This window comes from Oncorhynchus mykiss, chromosome 15 (genome assembly GCF_057628025.1).
Source record: "Oncorhynchus mykiss isolate SJ-2025 chromosome 15, ASM5762802v1, whole genome shotgun sequence".
NCBI classification, from domain to species: domain Eukaryota; kingdom Metazoa; phylum Chordata; class Actinopteri; order Salmoniformes; family Salmonidae; genus Oncorhynchus; species Oncorhynchus mykiss.
Genome location: NC_143036.1, coordinates 55,665,171 through 55,679,829, shown reverse-complemented (window position 1 = coordinate 55,679,829; position 14,659 = coordinate 55,665,171). Strand labels below are relative to the sequence as shown.

The 14,659-nt window shown below is 43.7% G+C and overlaps 1 pseudogene across 1 annotated transcript in view; it reads left to right on the top strand.

Moving 5' to 3' along the window:
- Nucleotides 1-14,659, top strand: part of LOC118938894 (conserved oligomeric Golgi complex subunit 5-like) — an 86,581-nt pseudogene that overhangs the window by 39,239 nt on the left and 32,683 nt on the right. The window contains exons 9-12 of the transcript XR_016486423.1: nt 2,923-3,004; nt 4,820-5,026; nt 11,194-11,357; nt 11,508-11,606. The product of XR_016486423.1 is annotated as a conserved oligomeric Golgi complex subunit 5-like (transcript). The remainder of the gene's footprint in view (nt 1-2,922; nt 3,005-4,819; nt 5,027-11,193; nt 11,358-11,507; nt 11,607-14,659) is intronic.

Here is a 14,659-nt window from a genome sequence, read left to right as displayed (position 1 = left end):
AGATCATCACCATCATCATCCCCATTAAGATCATCGCCATTAAGATCATCACCATCATCACATTAAGCTAATCACCATTAAGATCATCACCATCATCACATTAAGATCATCGCCATTAAGATCATCATTATCATCACCATTAAGAACATCACCATCATCACCATTAAGATCATCATACCGTTATCATCATCACCATCACCAAGAAGATCATCACCATTAAGATCATCACCATTAAGATCATCACACTGTCATCATCACCATTAAGATCATCACCATCTTCATAATCACCATTAAAATCATCACCATCTTCATCAACACAGTCATCATAACCAGCAGCATCATCATCACAATTAAGATCATCACCATCATCATCATTAAGATCATCACCATCATCATTAAGATCCCACCGTCACCACCATCACCACCATTAAGGTCATCATCACCATTAATATCATTGTCAATACCATCAACATCAATACCATCATCACCACTATCATCACCACCATTAGAATCATCACACCGTCATCATCAATACAATCACACCATCATTATCAATACCATCACCACCATTAAGATCATCATCATAACCATCATCACCATTAAGATCATCATTACCATTAATATCATCACCATCGTCATCATTAAGATCCTCACCATCATCATCATCACCATTAAGATCATCACCATCATCATCATCATCATCATCACCGTTGAGAACATCACCATTAAGATCATCACCATCATCAACATTAAGATCAACGCCATTAAGATCATCATCATCAACATTAAGATCATCACCATTAGGATCATCATCATCATCATCACCATTAAGACCATCACCATTAAGATCATCATCATCACTGTCTTCATCACCGTCATCATCACCATTAAGATCATAACCATCATCATCACCATTAAGATCATCACCATCACCCCCATTAAGATCATCACCTTTAACATCATCACCATCATCACATTAAGAACATCACATTAAGATCATCATCATCACCATTAAGATCATCGGCATGACCATTAAGATCATCATCATCACCATTAAGATCATCACCATTAAGATCATCACCATCATCATCACCATCTTAATCAACAACATTAAGATCATCACCATTAAGATCATCACCACTGTCATCATCACCATCTTCATCATCACCATTAAGATCATCACCATCTTCATTATCACCATTACAATCATCACCAGCTTCATCATCATAGTCATTATCAGCATCACCATAACCAGCAGCATCATCACCATTAAGATCATCACCATCATCATTAAGATCACATCGTCACCACCATCGCCACCATTAAGATCATCATCACCATTAAGATCATCACCATCATCATCCTCACCATTAAGATAATCGCCATTAAGATCACCATCATCACCAGTAAGATTATCATCACCATTAAGATCATCGCCATCATCATCACCATTAACATCACAATATCATCATCATCATCATCATCATCACCATTAAGATCATCATCATCATCACCATTAAGATCATCACCATCATCACCATTAAGATCATCACCATCACCATTAAGATCACCACCATCATCACCATTAAGATCATCACCATCATCATCACCATTAAGATCATCACCATCTTCATAATCACCATTAAGATAATCACCATCTTCATCAACACAGTCATCATTACCATAACCACCAGCATCATCATCATTAAGATCACACCGTCACCACCATCACCACCATTAAGATCATCACCACCATCACCATTAAAATCATCATCATCACCATTAAGATCATCACCTTTAACATCATCACCATCATCACATTAAGAACATCACATTAAGATCATCATCATCATCATTAAGATCATCAAAATCATCATCATCACCATTAGATCATCACCGCCATCATCACCATTTCCTGTTCCACTGTACACACTACTCCTCCTGTCATCTTAGGACCAGATCAGAGCAGGTCATTAGTATGAGTGTAGGGTTAGCTCAGCTCTACAGACAAACAGCATGAGGAAATGCAGATCTATTAAACGGAGCCGAAAGACACATTAATCTGTAATCAGGATGTCAAGCAAGGAGACAGAATTTGTCTGATCTTATGTGTGTACTAGCTCTGCATGCTTCAGAGGAGTGGACACTCATTAGTGCACTAACCTCCTAAGACACCCAGCTATGACTTGTAACCATGGTGATGAGCTGTCATTGTTGTCCACGGCGACGGTTATGGCACAGCTTGGTGGACGCGCACTTGTGTGTGTGTGGGGTGGGGGTGGGGTTCTAGCTGATTTGCCATGAGATAAATGTGTGGGGCGATAGCAGCGTGTGGCATTATCTACCAGGATCACACTGGTAGATAATGATGTTAATGACAGTCACACTGCCCTTCTGCCTGTGGGGTGCAGACTGCACTCATCACAGCCATGTGTGTGTGTCCCCCTCTGTTCAGTTGTTTCTCTCTCTCTTCTCTTTTTTGTTGTTGAATTTTTTACCCCTTTTTCTCCCCAATTTTGTGGCATCAAATTGTTTAGTAGCTACTATCCTGTCTCATCGCTACGGTCTCGGGAGAGACGAAGGTTGACGAAGGTCCTCCGATACACAACCCAACCAAGCCGCACTGCTACAGCGCTCATCCAACCTGGAAGCCAGCCGCACCAATGTGTCGGAGGAAACCTGTCAGCCCGCCACAGGAGTCGCTGGTGCGCCAAGTCAAGGATATCCCTACCGGCCAAGCCCTCCCTAACCCGGACGATGCTGGGCCAATTGTGCGTCGCCCCATGGACCTCCCGGTCGCGGCCGGTTGCGACAGAGCCTGGGCGCGAACCCAGAGTCTCCGGTGGCACAGCTGGCTCTGCAGTACAGCACCCTTAACCACTGTGCCACCCAGGAGGCCCCGTTTCTCTCTTCTCATTGCAGGACGGCCAGCCTGATATCCTCTACACGTTTTGGAGTGATGTCACACACACTCTCTCAGTGGAGTTGCAGAGAGCAACGGCTGGTGAGGCTACATAGTAATGTCTGTTTCACAGAGTAACGCTGATGCACCCTAATAGCAGTGTGTGTGTGTGTGCTTACTCTCTCTCTCTCTGTCTCTCTCTCTCTCTCCCTCATACATTTCTCTTCATCTTCTCTCTTTCAGGCATAGCGTCGCCTGCAAGTAATGCTGTACCTGCATTTCCGTGCGTTTGTGTGAGTGTATCAGTGGTACAGCACAGACGGTGGGGTCATCACTCTTCCCTTCTCCTATAAACCCTAAACGCTCGTCCCTGTCCCGTCCCAACCACTGCGGGGTATGATTACACCTCTCTGATGATATATACCCACCTTTCAGACAGGACAGGGTCTATAAACACATACACACTCGCACACACACCTTTCATTTATACCCCGCCATGGGCCCGGCCTTATATAAGGTGGAGATACAACCCAACAGCATCCCTCCACACACACCGCGGAGAAACGTTTCCGCCCCCTCCTTATCTTACAGTAAGTGTGCCATTTCAGCAGAAGGGATAAATGTCAGTAGATGTAGAGGTGAGTTAAAGAGAGGTGTGTTTGGCTCCTGTGGTGCTGTTAACTCTATTTTCACACTGCGATCTGTGGGCTGCCTATCTATAGGATCTTTTGACTGCATATGGAACTGTTTCTAAAAACTCTTATAGACGCCATTGTCTTTTCTCCTGCCGAGTTCTGCATCTAATTCCCTGGTGGTGAGAGACTCGAGAACATTGACTGATAGCAGATGTCATGAAAAAGATACGAAGGGAAAATGTGTGCAACACAACCTATACAAAGTGCTCCCTTGGCAGGGTAAAGAAAGAGAGCAGTCGAGCGATGATCCAGTCACCGTTGCACTAATTGTGTGTGTCTTTACCATTTCGTAAAGCCCACAGTAGCCTGCCTTGGACAAATCGGTGTCTATTGATCCCTGCTCTAACACAGTTCAGTGTTATCACCTGTTAATGATGCTCCTCATTCACTCTCACTGGTCAATACAGAGTTCATCCGCACAGGCCCAGTATATCTCTTTTTCCTCCCTCTCTCTCTGTCTTTGTCTCCCTGGCTCACTCTCTCTCTATCCCTCCTCCCTCTGTCTCTGTGCCAGTGGCCCCCACCCCTCCAAATATTTTAATATTTTTTTCCCTTTATTCTTTCTCTTATGGTGAAATATAACCTATGGTTCTATTAGCATATGGAAATATGATAATTAGAATACATATACTGAATGTCAAATGCTGTATGCACATTATCCTTTCTCCTCCTGTATACGAGAATATGAATTAGAGTAGTATATATGAATGCTATCTATGCACATTATCCTTTCTCCTCCTGCCTGCGCTGCTCCCTCCAGACCTCATTAGAGCCTGAAAGTACTTCAGTTCAAACCTGTATGAATCATTATAAAACGCTATATTATGCATTCACCAAATCAATCTACATTAAAACAATCTGCATATCATCCCTTAACGAGCAACTAATCACTCGCAAAGTCAGGGGATTAACATAATAATGAGCGGGAAAATGTCACCGTTTATTTTCTGTTCTTTTAATCAGGATAGTCTTTCTGTTTCAGTCTCATCCCTTCATCCATGCTCTAGTCTGGTACTCGGGGATAATGTGATGTTTCTAGTTCACGGGAGCAGAAAGACTGTTCGTGTGCATCAAAGCAGATGTTTACCTTGGCTGTCATTAAAACACAGAAGGTGACATTTTACGGCTCCACTCTCCTGCTCGTCCTCCTTCTCAATCTTTTTGTGACCTCCTTCTCACCCCCCCCACCCCTCTCTCTCTCGCCGTCTCTTTCTCTATCCAGCCTCATCCTTCCTCAAGCAGGCATTAGAGGGAGAGTACCCTAAAAGCTTCTCTGTCTTTATAACGACCTGCGGCGTCGGCTGCTGCAGTACAGCTCCAGCATCCAGGGGGTGATTTCGAGCAGCGCAGGGCTGGACATCGCCATGGACCTGCCCACCACAGAGACAGACAACCAGGACCTCTTCACACATGCCAAACACGACTACAAGTAAGTCGGAAGTGAACATACAGTGGAAGTCGGAAGTTTACATACACTTAGGTTGGAGTCATTAAAACTTGTTTTTCAACCACTCCACAAATGTCTTGTTAACAAACTATAGGTTTGGCAAGTCGGTTAGGACATCTACGTTGTGCATGACACGAGTCATTTTTACAACAATTGTTTACAGACAGATTATTTCACTTATAATTCACTGTATCACAATTCCAGTTGGTCAGAAGTTTACATACACTAAGTTGACTGTGCCTTTAAACAGCTTGGACAATTCCAGAAAATGATGTAATGGCTTTAGAAGCCTCTGATTAGGCTAATTGACATAATTTGAGTCAATTGTACCTGTGGATGTATTTCAAGGCCTCCACAACAATTGTAGACCTCCACAAGTCTGGTTCATCCTTGGGAGCAATTTCCAAACATCTGAAGGTACCACATTCATCTGTACAAACAATAGTATGCAAGTATAAACACCATGGGACCATGCAGCCGTCATACCACTCAGGAAGGAGACACGTTCTGTCTCCTAGAGATGAACGTACTTTGGTGCGAAAAGTGCAAATCAACCCCAGAACAACAGCAAAGGACTTTGTGAAGATGCTGGATGAAACAGGTACAAAAGTATCTATATCCACAGTAAAACAAGTCCTATATCGACATAACCTGAAAGGCTGCTCAGCAAGGAAGAAGCCACAGCTCCACAACTGCCATAAAAAAGCCAGACTACGGTTTGCAACTGTACATGGGGACAAAGAGCATACTTTTTGGAGAAATGTCCTCTGGTCTGATGAAACAAAAATAGAACTGTTTGGCTATAATGACCTTCTTTATGTTTGGAGGGAAAAGGGGGAGGCTTGCAAGCCGAAGAACACCATCCCAACCATGAAGCACTGTGGTGGCAGCATCATGTTGAGGGGGTGCTTTGCTGCAGAAGCGACTGGTGCACTTCACAAAATAGATGGCATCATGAGGATGGAAATGATGTAGATATATTGAAGCAACATCTCAAGATATCAGTCAGGAAGTTAAAGCTTGGTCGCAAATTGGTCTTCCAAATGGACAATGACCCCAAGCATACTTCCAAAGTTGTGGCAAAATGGCTTAAGGATAATAAAGTCAAGGTATTGGAGTGGCCATCACAAAGCCCTGACCTCGATCCTATATAAAATTTGTTGGCAGAACTGAAAAAGTGTGTCCGAGTAAGGAGGCCTACAAACCTGACTCCGTTACAAAAGCTCTGTCAGGAGGAATGGGCCAAAATTCACCCAACTTATTGTGGGAAGCTTGTGGAAGGCTACCCAAAGCGTTTGACCCAAGTTAAACAATTTAAAGGCAATGCTTCTAAATACTAATTGAGTGTATTGTTCTTCTGACCCACTGGGAATGTGATGAAAGAAATAAAAGCTGAAATCAATCATGCTCTACTATTATTCTTACATTTCACATTCTTAAAATAAATAGGTGATCCTAACTGAACTAAGACAGGGATTTTTTACTAGGATTAATTGTAGTTTAAATATATTTGGCTAAGGTGTATGTAATCTTCCGAAACATTAGAGACTAGACTACTCTCTCGCCCCTTTCTCCTTCTTTCTCTCTATCTCTTTTTTTATCCCCCTCTCTCCATGTCTCTCTCTCTCTCAGCTAACTTGTTACAGTATGCAGTCTGCGTCTTCACATCCTACTCACAGTGATCGAATGGTTTGGGATGAGTCTCTCTCTCTCACACAGACAGACAGACAGACAGACAGACAGACAGACAGACAGACAGACAGACAGACAGACAGACAGACAGACAGACAGACAGACAGAGACAGACACACAGACACACAGACACACAGACACACGGAGATAGAGAGAGCCTTATCTCACCTCAACCAACCCGTGTGGGATTGTACCCAGCTTGCTGTGATTGTCAGAAATAATTTCAGTATGAAGATTCTCATACACACACACCCACACACATTCCGTGATGCGTGGTTCATCTCAGAATGTAAAGTCTCTTTATATTCTGCTCCATCAGTACTAAAGCTGTAGGAGAATTTAAACACGGGAGACCACTAGCAATTAAAACAGGCCACAGAACCGGTCACAGCCAGCACACTGATTAGTATGCATGGATGGAGCAGAAAGTAAACGTTCATTAAACCTGCTATATTTTAGAGTGCTCGGAGGAGTGTGTGTGTGTGTGGGCGGAGTGCCAGAAATAGTGAAAGAAGGGTGAAAGATAAAGCTTTTCCAAAGGCCTCCAGTGTGAGTGTATAAGAAGTCTTTGAGTGCAGACATGGAGGACAGTAGCTATCTGACCCGAGAAAGCTATATAGCACCTCGCTGAGGAGAGACAGGGCTTTGTAGTGGAGAAAACAGAGAACGATTGAAGGACAGTTGAAGAAAACGATTGATAAAGGAACGTCAACATCAGCGTTTTCTCGAATCCTGCTAGACCAGACTCACCCTCCCATCGACCTGGTCAAAAGTAGTGCACTAAATAGGGAATAGGGTAGGGCTGACCTAATTTAGGCGACTGGTCGATAGGCTGTCGGCCGAGATTATTTATTTTTTTGTCGAACAGTGGCATGTTTGGCACACGAGACGCCTGTCTGAGTGGACTAATCCATTTCAGAGGCTGCGGGGATGCCACACCAGTATCACCAGGAGTACATTTACCGCTAATTCCTATCATTTCTAATCTACAATGTTTATTTTGTTACGGTTATTTCTGTTGATGGATTCAAAATATTCTTCATATTGCAGTTTTACCATTGTCATTGTAGGAGTGCACAACCTAGGCTACACTTGTGAGGAAACGTTTGGGTTTATTTCATTCCATTTACAAGTTATTAATTGTCTTTTGTTTGGAGTGCTCACAGACACCAGATTACGCATAGAACTAGGCTACCTGGCCTGCGCGCAAATGTAGGCTTATAAATGTACCCATTTGTGAATCTGATACTCTTTCTGATACTGATACTGATACTCTTTCTTCGACTCAAAAAGCAAGTAAACAAAGTCTGTTTTTACATCCATTGAGAATGACAACAGTTCCTCAACGTAGCCTCTCTCTTTCGATAAACACTCCGCATGAAAGGGGAAAAAAAATGTCATGCACCGCTTGATCCGGTGGAAATGTCATAAAAAATACCTACCTTATAACTTCTTATGCAAATATCCTACAGCTGTGTCTGTCTCTCAAGAGTTCACATACTTTATGCAACGTTGCAAGTTTGCTAGTGTGAGCTTCAGGCTGGATCCAAGTTAGTAGCTGATACAATGTTTCAAGTTCCTTGCAGACAGGCCATGCATAGCCAATGTGATTCATAGGATATTTATTTTTAACAGGATGTGTTCTACCTGCAGGCTGCAATGTTTTTATATGTAGGCTATATACACATATTGGCAATAGAAGTTACTTTTGGATTTGTATCATTTTCATTTAGATATCATTTTGATGACCCACATGACATTGACTTTGAGATACAAAGACTTTATCAGAAATTAAATATAACCCACAAAAATGTGCATATGATAATCATAACTGGCATGCGGATCAGTAGAAATGGTACGATGACTTGGCACTCCAAATGGAAAAGGTTGCCGACCGCTGGTGTGGCCTATTACCGGCAACTTCAGGAACCTAATGGCAGAATCTGCGAACGTCAGCTGGCAGCGGGAGGAAGAGGGTCAGGAATGGGTATTTTTCTTCTCGTTAAGCTATATTGATCTCTTGTTCCCTCTTTAGTAATTTGTGTGTCTTGATTTTTAATTGCAGTGCTTAAAGTATCAGGCAAAGTATCCTGATTTTAGTATAGTTGATTTTATTCAAACATAGGGTGTCTATATTACACCTATGTGGGAATGCCGTTCATTGACTACAGCTCAGTGTTCAACATCATAGTGCCCACAAACTCATCACTAAGCTAAGGGCACTGGGACCAAATACCTCCCTCTGCAACTGGATCCTGAACTTCCTGACGGGTCACCCACGGGTGGTAAGGGTAGGCAACAACATCTGCCATGCTGATCCTCAAAACGAGGGCCCCTCAAGGGTGCGTGCTTAGTCCCCTCCTGTATTCCCTGTTCACCCATGACTGCGTGGCCAAGCACGACTCCAACACCATCATTAAGTTTGCTGACGACACACCGGTGGTAGGCCTGATAATGTCTACACCTGTTGGATTCAGCATTTCACTGTAATGTCTACACCTGTTGGATTCAGCATTTCACTGTAATGTCTACTACACCTGTTGGATTCAGCATTTCACTGTAATGTCTACACCTGTAGGATTCAGCATTTCACTGTAATGTCTACACCTGTTGGATTCAGCATTTCACTGTAATGTCTACACCTGTTGGATTCAGCATTTCACTGTAATGTCTACTACACCTGTTGGATTCAGCATTTCACTGTAATGTCTACACCTGTAGGATTCAGCATTTCACTGTAATGTCTACACCTGTTGGATTCAGCATTTCACTGTAATGTCTACACCTGTAGGATTCAGCATTTCACTGTAATGTGTACACCTGTCGGATTTGGCGCACGTGACTAATAACGTTGGATTTTATTTTATTCAATATGTGGAAAAATACACATTTAAAAATGTTGAAAAATCGATTGGTCAAAAGAACGGACCACTCCGTCAACCAAGATTTTTAGAATAGGGTGCCATTTGGGACCGAGACCCTCTCTACTGGGTAAACTTAGGTGTCTGGAATAAGCAACTATATTTGTGACAGATGCAACAACCTGAGTGTTTGTTTAAATTGCGTTGGTATGGCTAGGTGACCAGACAGGTGGAAATGGCTCCTGTCCACTCTAGCGTCTGTCTATAACTGCTGGAGCCTGATATGAGTCACACATTAACCCAAAGGTGTGGAGCTCCAGGCCAAGCCAGGGGCCCTTGCTGCTCCCTGTTTCCCAGTAGGAGATCATGTCCCTGGGTACTCAGGCTACGCTCCAGCGCCTGGCCCCGCTGGTTTTCCCTCTGGCACTCAGTCAAGCTGAGTCAGTGTTGATTAACCAAGAGTACATGAGAGCCAGGTTATCTCCCTGACTTCATTAAATCTCTCTCTCCCTCTCTCTAGTACTATTTTCTCTCTTGGGTCCCTCACTCCGTCCCACTCTCTACCTCTTTAATTTCCTTGCTTTGCCAGTCTCTCTCTACCCCCATACCCTCTTTCTCTCTCCGTCTCTCTGTTTGCTCTCTGATGTAGAGCTGTCAACCTGTGTGTTTTGTGTTGTCTCTCAGTGTTTAACCTTGTAATTACGGGCGCTGCTGTGGGCCAAATTACCTCTGTTACTCAAGGTGCCTGTTGCTGTAGTAGGGCACTGAAGAGAGAGGGGGATGGAGGGGGGGGGGGGAGAGGTGTGTGTGAAGAAAGGACAGAAGGTCCACTAACAAGCTGAAGGAGAACTGCACAGACGGATAAAGTGAGGGAGGAGGATGGAAGGAGGTAGTGTGAAGAAGCCCAGACGGAGAAGTGACGGGTGGGAAGAGATGGATGAATCGGCTGGTTGACACGGAGGGATAAGTCAGAGGAGAGGGTGATGAGATGGAGAACAAACATTGAATGCACATTTGCTCGTGTGCGAAAAATCACTCGTCGTCATTGTCATTATTCTCATTTAGCGACCTTTCAGTTAACGAGAGAGCACCATTAATCAATAGGCGCCCTGTCTGGTGAATTATGGTGCATAAATGACTGGCCAGATGAACCAATATTTGGAGCGCTGCTGGAGAAGTGCGTGTGTGTGCGTGCGCGTGTGCGCAACCCCATATCCAACCTTGTCCCTTGACGGCCCTACAGGCTGCTGTTTGTTTGGGTTTCTCTACCTCCTCCCCATTTCATCAGTGTGAGAGAAAAGAGAGAGGGCAAGGGAGAGAGAGAGTTGGAAGAGAGGGTAGCCGTGCCTGTCACTGCTGATGTCTTTATCTCGCTCCAGCGGCACAGACGAGTCCACTGTGCGCTCGCTGTGGGTCTAGATCAGTGTGTGTGAGACGTGTAAATAGACAGAGAATCTGGTCTCTAGGCATGTTCCCGAAATGTAGAACTTTGTTTATTAAACCAGGAAAATAATTAACCATCAATGTATATTGTATGTAAACACATATATGAGATAAATAACGTGTGTGTGTGTGTGTGTGTGTGTGTGTGTGTAGTCCAGAAAAGGCTTTGAAGGACTCTCTGCTGCCCTACGAGGCAGCGTACCTCTCCAAGTCTCCGTCTCGTCTGTTTGACCCCGTCAACCTGGTGTTCCCCATGGGGGGACGTAACCCCCGCCCTCCCACGACGAACCGGACAGCACCATCAAGACCATCACCAGGTACACACCCACACAAACACTGTTCTCCACTCAGACAACATTCTCCGAGAACTGAAATATGATTTCTTACATCTGTTGTTCATCGCACTTTCTTTTGCTGATCTTTCCGATGTCCTACATGTCATATTATTATGTGTGCGTCCTCCACAGCGAGCTGAACGTGGCGTCGGTAGACACAAGTCTGACTCTGGCGGTGGTCAAGAACGCTGCCAAGACCGTCCAGCTCTTCTGCGTCAAGTCTGAGCAGCTGGTAGGTCACCACAACAACCAATTGTCCATCAGTCAAACCCTGTTCTGTGGCTAAGTGGCAGCCCTATGTGTCAGTGGGTGCAAGGAGAGGAGATGGGAGGGGATGAGGAGAAGAGAACAGGAGAATAGAGGGGGGTAGAATAGTACAGACCGGTCAGAGAATGTCTCAGCCCATTGTCGTCAGTGCTCATTCAGAATTTCCCTGATGGTCATCATCAAGTGGGCTGCTTGGCTTGTCGGATGAGGAGGGTTACTGAGGAGGCTAGTGCCTGGGTTAGTGACCCATAGGGCTCTGGTCAAAAGTAGTGCACTAATAAATAGGGAATAGGGTTTCATTTGGGACACATTAACACACAGTGTCTGGGTGGTTCCTCCTGCCTACTAATGTAGTCTTCAAAAGGTAGAGTTAACCTGAACATTAAGAAATAACAAATGTGTCGAGACAATCTCTCCACCCTGGCTCTCACTCTTGATTATATAGTGGACTAGAAGTCAACCCTGCAACCCTAGGAGCCCTCCGTCGTCCAGCTCTTCACATATGTGGGAGCTGTATCTACTGCGCTTTGTTTCGGGACAAACTGGATAACTCAGCGTTCCATTGCGGTAATTGTTTGCTTGCCGAGGATTTAGGCTTGAGGTGGCTTCCTTGATCACGCAGGTCGCCAGCCTATGTCAGAAACTGGATCGAGTGGGGCTTCTCCATCTGTCGGAGGCCTGCGCCGGGAGCAACGGGCTCAGGTTATCCTGCCTCTCGGCCATCCATAAAGGGTTCTCCAAATCCTGTGACCCGTGGAATTGGGTTGATTTCCTTGTCCTTCTCGCCTGCTGTGATTTTGGGCAGCTCTATGGTAAGAACTTTGAGCGTACCTGGTGCAAAAACAATGTCCTGTCCCGGAGCTCTAGTAAATTACATTACTAAGCTGCTCCCGAATGTACTAAGTCAGGACATGGAAATCGATTGTATCGTCGTCCATGTGGGTTTTAATGACATTATGAAGGGCAGCTCGGAAGGATTGAAACTGGATTTTAAAGAGCTGATTGACTCTCTGCTAGACAATCATATCTGGCCCTGTGCCCTCTCTGAATCGTGGCATTGAACACTTTAGCAGGATTCTTTCTCTTCTGGCTACGTGATTATTGCAGCTGAATGGGTGTAACTTTTGTTGACAATTTCTATACCTTTTTTGAAAACAAGACACATTTTATAAGGAGGATGGGATCCACCCAAGTCATTTGGGTTTCATGATCCTTTCACGGCGTTATAAGGCTGGGTTGAGACAATGACTTATCAGTGACCCAAGCGCAGCTCAGTTAATCCCTACCATTGTGACTGAGTTGTCATAATGCTTCAGCAAATGTACATTATCCCAGCGTTGGTAGACACAATGTAAATAACCTGATTTATGTCCCTCTAACTGCCCTGAATGCCTCTGCTGATCCTGCAGCTATTGTATGCAGTAATCATGGGCCTATGAACCAGATTTATACTATTAACACTGAGGTGGTGTGTCCTAGCAGGAAGTCCACTGTGAGCAGCTCACCCTGCACTAACATAAATAACATGAGCACATCTGCTGCTGCTAAGCTTCCCATTAAAGCAATGAAGATAAATTAAGCATCCCAGACGAAAAGTGCTCAAAATTGCCCACGTTAACGTATGTAATTTAAGAAACAAGTTCCTGAAATCAATACTTTGCTAGTAGCAGATGACATTCATATTTTGACTATCTCTGAAGCGCACTTCGATAATTCCTTTGATACCGTGGTAGCAATACACGGTTATAACACCTACAGAAAATACATAAAATGCTAATGGTGGAGGTGTTGCTGTTTATATTCAGAAACACATTCCTGTAAAGCTTAGAGAGGATCTCATGTTAAATACTGTTGACGTAACATGGCTACAGGTTCATCTGCCTCACCTAAAGCACATTCTAGTGGGAAGCTGCTATGGACCACCAAGTGCTAACAGTCGGTATCTGGATGACATGTGTGAAATGCTTGATAATGTATGTGATATCAACAGAGGTATATTTTCTGTGTGATTTCAAATATTGACTGGCTTTCATCAAGCTGCCCACTCAGGAAAATGCTTCAAACTGTAACCAGTGCAGGCATCTACCAGGGTAGGTCAACCTACCAGGGTAGTTACAAACAGCACAGGAATGAAATCATCAACATGTATTGATCACATCTTTACTAATGCTGCAGAAATTAGCTTGAGAGCAGTATCCAGATCCATAGGATGTAGTGATCACAATATAATAGCCATATCTAGGAAGACCAAAGTTCTTAAGGCTGGGACTGTATAAGAGGTCATACAATAAGTTTTGTAGTGATTCCTATGTTATTGATGTACAGAATATTTGTTGGTCTCTGGTGTGTAATGAGGAGCAAACAAACGCTGCACTTTGACACATTTATGAAATTGCTTATTTCAGTCACTAATAAGCATGCAACCATTAAGAAAATGACTGTAAAAAATTTAATCCCTGTTGATTGTTGAGGATTTGAAAAATTGTGTGGTTGAGAGGGATGAGGCGAAAGGAATTTTATTTTAATTTGTTTTATTTTAGTTCTCAACCAGTTCTCAACTAGTTCTCAACCAGGTAGGCCAGTTGAGAACAAGTTCTCATTCACAACTGCGACCTGGCCAAGATAAGGCAAAGTAGTGTGACACAAACAACACAGAGTTACACATGGGATAAACAAACGTACAGTCAATAACAATAGAAAAATCTATATACTGGGCAATAAATAGGCCATAGTGGTGAAATAATTACAATTTAGCATTAACACTGGAGTGATAGATGTGCAGAAGATGATGTGCAAGTAGAGATACTGGGGTGCAAAGGAGAAAAAAATAATTATTACAATATGGGGATGAGGTAGTTGGGTGGGCTATTTACAGATAGGCTATGTACAGGTGCAGTGATCTGTGAGCTGCTCTGACAGCTGGTGCTTAAAGTTAGAGAGGGCGATATGAGTCTCCAGCTTCAGTGATTTTTGCAATTAGTTCCAGTCATTGGCAGCAGAGAACTGGAAGGAAAGGC